Source organism: Erinaceus europaeus, chromosome 10 (genome assembly GCF_950295315.1).
Source record: "Erinaceus europaeus chromosome 10, mEriEur2.1, whole genome shotgun sequence".
NCBI classification, from domain to species: domain Eukaryota; kingdom Metazoa; phylum Chordata; class Mammalia; order Eulipotyphla; family Erinaceidae; genus Erinaceus; species Erinaceus europaeus.
In genome coordinates, this window is record NC_080171.1 from 17,400,242 (window position 1) to 17,406,296 (window position 6,055).

The 6,055-nt window shown below is 43.5% G+C and overlaps 1 long non-coding RNA gene across 1 annotated transcript; it reads right to left on the bottom strand.

Moving 5' to 3' along the window:
• Positions 1 to 380: 380 nt before the first annotated feature.
• LOC132540711 (uncharacterized) lies at positions 381 to 1,208 on the bottom strand. Its single transcript, XR_009551874.1, has 2 exons — positions 1,107 to 1,208; positions 381 to 689 (listed from the first exon to the last, which is right to left on the bottom strand). It is a non-coding gene; the product is annotated as an uncharacterized LOC132540711 (long non-coding RNA).
• Between the last annotated feature and the right edge of the window lie 4,847 nt (positions 1,209 to 6,055).

Genomic DNA, 6,055 nt, shown 5'->3' on the forward strand with positions numbered 1-6,055 from the left:
CTCTGTCTCTATCCAACAATAAATAAATAAAAGAAATAATTTTATATAAATAAAAATAAAATTTTAAATTCTAAAAAAGAAATAATTTTTTTTTTAATTTTTTAAAAAATAAATAAAGGGTGGTCCGGGAGGTGGCGCAGTGGTAAAGCTTTGGACTCTCAAGCATGAGGTCCTGAGTTCGATCCCTGGCAGCACATGTGCCAGAGTGATCTGGTTCTTTCTCTCTCCTCCTATCTTTCTCATAAATCAATAAAAATTTAAAAATAAAAAATAGAAAAATGAAGGGAAGCATTATGCTTGTGATGACATCAACTCTCACCAGAGTGCAATCCCATCAGCATGAAAGACTGTTACCATCAAGGTCACATGGCATCTCAGTGTCAGAATGAAAAGTTTTATTGGCCATTCCTCATCCTACCCATTCCATATCCTCCCAAGTCTGTAAAACCACGGCATGTGGCTTGGGCCTGGGTCTCTGCTAGTCTGCACAGTTTGGGGGTGGGCATTTAGAAAGGACGGTTTGAGTTCCTCAGGAGAAAGCAAGTCAGCATAGCCTGCTACGCCTTTGGGAAAGCTGAGTCTTTGCCATTTCCTCTGTCCTGTTGTCCTGGCAACCTGAGGGTGGCCTCCTTGTTTGTGTTGGCATCTTGGGGCCTAGAGCGGAAGCAAAGCTGAAGTACAAGGAAGATCTGCAAGGAAAAAAAAATGTGGGTGATACAAAAGTTATGCCCCAAGAGGGTCAAGCCTAGGGCATTTAAATTAATTGGTTGGTTGGGGTGGAAAAATAGTATCTTATAAAAATCAAATTTGGGGGTTTCTCTCTTATGCAAATAAGACTTTCATGCCTGAGGCTCTGAGGTCCCAAATTCAATCCCCAGCACCACCATAAACCAGAGCTGAGCAGTGCTCTGGCCTTTTTCTCTGTATCTCTCTCTCACTAAAATAAATAAGAGTGGGGTAGATAGCATAATGGTTATGCAAACAGACTCTTACGCCTGAGGCTCTAAGGTTCAATCCCCCACACCATCATAAACCAGAGCTGAGCAGTTCTCAGGGGAAAACAAAGAAATGAACAATAAACAAAATTAAATAAGACAAAAATAAACCTGATTTTCAGATTCCCTTCCAGCAGTTCTTGTTCAGTAAATCCTGGATGAAGTCAGGAAAGTGAAATTATAAAAGGCTGCTTCCTACCAAGTAAGACAAAGAGCATATATTTCTTTTAAACAATCATCTATTATTTTTAATCTTTTTAAATACATATTTGTTTATTGTATAGAGACAGCCAGAAACCTAGAGAGAAGAAAGAGATAAGGAGAGAGACAGAGAAACACCCACAGCACTACTTCACTACTTGCAAATCTTTCCCTCTGCAAGTGGGAACTGGGGGCTTGAACCCACATCCTTGCACATTGCAACATGTCTAACCAGGTGCACCACCACCTAGCCTCCATTTTTACTATTTCATCTTAATCTATAAGATTTTCCTGTTTTGCTGTCACTGAGGTTTCACTGCTCCAGGCCAACTTTTTCAAATAAAGAGACAGAAAGACAGAAAGCACCTGAGCTTCCTCCAGTGTTGGTATTCTTCGTGTTGGTTTGGGCCCCTTCCCCCACCTCTGAGAGAAATGGTTTGGCCCTTGCTAGTTTCGCATCCCTCTTTCTCCCCGCCCCCTATGCTAAGGAGTCCAGAGTCCCAGCAGCAGCAGGAGAGGGAGAATGATGGGGGAAGCACATGGTGTGGTGATTTGCCGGCTCGTGAATAAAGATTAAACTGCAGCTTCTCAGCCCAGCTGTGTATCCTCGAGTCTCTCTACCACCGCGACGCTAGCCCGGCCTGCTGGAGCCCCCGAAACATTAACAACACTCCAGTGTGGTGGGAGTTGAGCTAGTCCCTCTGTGGACACAGTTCGTCTGTATGTACAAGACTGGTAAAAAACAAAGATGATAAAGCTGGTGTAAACGTAAAAAGTAAAAGACCCTGGGGTGGGGGGGAGGGTTCAGGTCCTGGAACATGATGGCAGAGGACCTAGTGGGGGTTGTATTGTTATGTGGAAAACTGAGAAATGCTACACATGCACAAACAACTGTATTTTACTGTTGACTATAAACCATTAATTCCCTGCCAGTAAAGATTTAAAAAATTATATTTTAAATAAATCCTTTGCACCACCATAAACCAGAGTTGATCAGTGCTCTGGTAAAAAAAGATAAAGCTATTAAAAGCAATAAACAAAAACATTAAAGAAGAAAAATCAACAAAGAACTCTGAAGAATCAGCTTTACAATTTTCAAGCACAGAGCAGCAACAGAAAGAAGACACTGGGGCTGGAGACAGCACACCCAGTAAAGTGTCATACCAAGAGTGAAGCCCCAGGTTCAAGTCCCAACACGAGATGGGTGAACCATAATACCCAGGGAAGCCCCACTAACAGTGGAGCTGGGAGGTGATGCCTCTGTCTTCCTGTCCCTCTCAGGACAGGAATGATGCGTTTGCGTATAAGCAAGACTCTAGCATCACAAGAGAGAGAGAGAAGGAGAGAGAGGGAGAGAGAGGGGGAAGAGAGAGAGAGAAGGAGAGAGAGAGGGAGAGAGGGAGAGACAGAGAGAGAGAGAATATTAAGAGATACTTCTGTAAGATAGTGTTAGAATTTTTTTTTTTTTGCCTTCCAGGGTTATTTCTGGGACTCAGCACTAGCACTACAAAGTCACCGCTCCTAGTAGCCATTTTTTACATTTACTTATTATTTTTTATTGGATAGGGCAAAGAGAAAGTGCTGGCACTACAAATGCACTGCTCCTAGCAGCCATTTTTTCCCAATTTATTTACATTTTATTTTATTTTTTTATTATTTTTTTTTAGATTTTTAAAAAATTTTATTTATTTATTTTCCCTTTTGTTGCCCTTGTTGTCTTTTTTTATTGTTGTTGTAGTTATTATTGTTGTTGTTATTGATGTGGTTGTTATTGGATAGGACAGAGAGAAATGGAGAGAGGAGGGGAAGACAGAGAGGGGGAGAGAAAGATAGACACCTGCAGACCTGCTTCACCACCTGTGAAGCGACTCCCCTGCAGGTGGGGAGCTGGGGGCTGGAACCCGGATCCTTACGCCGGTCCTTGCGCTTTGCGCCACCTGCGCTTAACCCACTGCGCTACCGCCCGACTCCCTACATTTTATTTTTACTGGATAAGACAGAGAAGAACTGAGAGGAGAGGGGAGGTAGGGAGGGAGAAAGAAAGACACTTGCAGACCTGCTTTGTGTAGTGTCCCCTCTGCAGGTGGGGATCTGGGGCTTGAACCCAGATCCTTGTGCAAGCCCTCACACTTAGTACTACTTGCACTTAAGCAGGCTCACCACTGCCCACACCCCTAGAAATTCAACAATGAGAACAAGCAGCCCAGGAGGTGGTGCAATTGATAAAAGTGCTGAACTCTCACACATGAACTCTCGAATTCACTCGCAGAATTGCTTATGCCAGACTTATGCTCTGGTTCTCCCTCTCCTGTCTCTCTTTCATTAATAAATACATAAATCGTTGGGGGTGGGGAGAATGATAGGACTTCCAAAATTATGTGAATTATGTGAAAACAGGGTGGGGAGGTGATTGGTCTAGCCCTAACCACCTCAAAGAAAGGTGAGTCCAGTGGTCCGGGAGGTGGCGCAGTTGTTACAGCATTGGACTCTTCAAGCATGAGGTCAGTAGATGTGCCAGAATGATGTCTGGTTCTTTTGCTCTCCTCCTGTCTTTCTCACTAATAAATAAAAAAAATTTTTTTAATTATTCCAGAAAAAATTCCTTGCTTTTATTAAGCAAAGGCAATGAAAAGGGAAGGAAGTTGGAGAAACAGATGAATACCGGAGAACTCTTCAAGGGACTGGGTGGTGGCGCACCAGGTTGAGTGCAAGTGTTGCCATGGGCAGGGAGCCGGGTTCAAGCCCACAGTCACCACCTGCAGGGCTAAAGCTTTGTGAGCAATGAAGCGGGGCTGTAGGTGTCTCTCTATCTTCCCCTACCCTCTTGATTTCTGGCTGTCTCTACCCAATAAATAAAGATGATCTTCAAACTTAAAAATAGCAATCATAGTAACAAATGAGCTCTTCAAAGAGCAGGCAGCCAGAGGTAATGCTAAAATAGAATGAAGGACTAAGACTTGAAAAAGAGGAAGAAGGGGAGTCAGGCAGTGGCGCAGCGGGTTAAGCACCACAAAGCACTAGGACCGGCTTAAGGATCCCAGTTCGAGCCCCCGGCTCCCCACCTCTAGGGGAGTCACTTCACAAGCGGTGAAGCAGGTCTGCAGGTGTCTGTCTTTCTCTCCCCCTTCTGCCTTCCCCTCTCTCTCTCCATTTCCTTCTGTCTTATCCAACAACGACGGCATCAATAACAACAATAATAACTACAACAACAATAAAAAAAGACAACAGGGGCAACAAAAGGGAAAATAAATAAATAAATAAGTAGAATATTTAAAAAAAAAAAGATAAAGAGGAAGAAGGATGCTTCTGAAAATGAAGAGGAAGGAAAAAGGAGAGATGTGATAGTTCCTTACTAGGGAGAGGGGATTTAGGGACTCTCTTCTAGGGAAAAGAAAGATTAAATGAAAAAAATATTTTTTTCCTCCAGGGTTATTACTGGGGCTCCGTGTCAGCACTGCTCCTGGAGGCCATTTTTTCCCCATTTTTGTTTTCTTGTTGCTCTTGTTATTATTGTTATTGATGTCACTGTTGTTGGATAGGACAGAGAGAAATGGAGAGAAGAGGGGAAGACAGAGTGGGGGAGAGAAAGATAGACACCTGCAGACCTGCTTCACCGCCTGTGAAGTGACTCCCCTGCAGGTGGGGATCCGGGGGCTCGAATCAGGATCCTTACACTGGTCTTTGCGCTTTGTGCTGTGTGCACTTAACCCGCTGCGCTACCACCCGACACCCGAAAAATTTATTTGTTTAATTCTGCTTCTGACGTATAGGAGGTAAGATAAAACCTTCATCTCCTGCTCCTTCCAAGAAATCTTCATCAGGCTTTGGGGGATTTGTGTTTTTTCTCAGTTGTGACAACATGCAGAAGTCATCTATAGGCAGATCAAGAGCCCAGTTATACATGTTTTGACCATGTTTGAGGTGACCATAAGATTTCTGATGCAGTCAAAAGACAATCAAGAGCACTGCCTGAGAGGGGCTCGGCAGTGGCACACCTGGCTGAGTGCACACATTACCATGTCAGGATCCAGGTTCAAGACCCCAGTCCCTCCCTGAAGAAGAGGAGTTTCACGAGCAGTAAAGCAGTGCTGTAGGTGTCTCTTTCCCTCTCTAACTCCTCCTTCCCTACCAGTTTCTCTCTGCCTCTATAAAACATAGAAGTAAATAAATAAATACTAAAATAAGACATTCAAGGACCAAGAAGTGACACAATAGCTAGTGTTGGACTTGGAAGCATAAGGTCTCCTGAGTTCAGTTCTTGACAGTGCTTGTGCCAGACTAATGTTTTTGCTTTATCTCTCTTTCTCAGGTTAGTGAATGAATAAATCTTTAAAATATAGCTATGAGGGGGCACTCCACAGAGAGCACACATTACCATGCACAAGGACCCTGGTTCAAGACCCTGGTCTCCACCTATAGTCGGGGAGAGGACTCATGAGCCGTGGAGCAGTGCTACAGGTGTCTCTATTTTTCCCCTTCTCTCTATCCCCCTTCTCCCTATTTCTCCCTGTCTCTATCAGAGAAAAAACAGCCACTGGGAGTAGTGGGATCACCATTGTGCTGACACTGAGCCTCAGTGATAACCCTGATAGCAAATCAATCAATCAATATATCTGTGCATGCACACACACTCTCTCACCACGTTTAGTGATTTAAATCAACTAAAATTAAATAAAACTGAACACTGAGTTGCTTCATCACAGTCCCCACATTTCAGACAAGATCGGCATGTTCAGGGTGGTATGGCCGTAGACTGTCCCCACATTTCAAATGTTCGATACATACATGTGACTTGAGGCAATAGAATAACACAGATAGAGCATTTCTATCACCACAGAATGTTCCACAGAATGGTTATA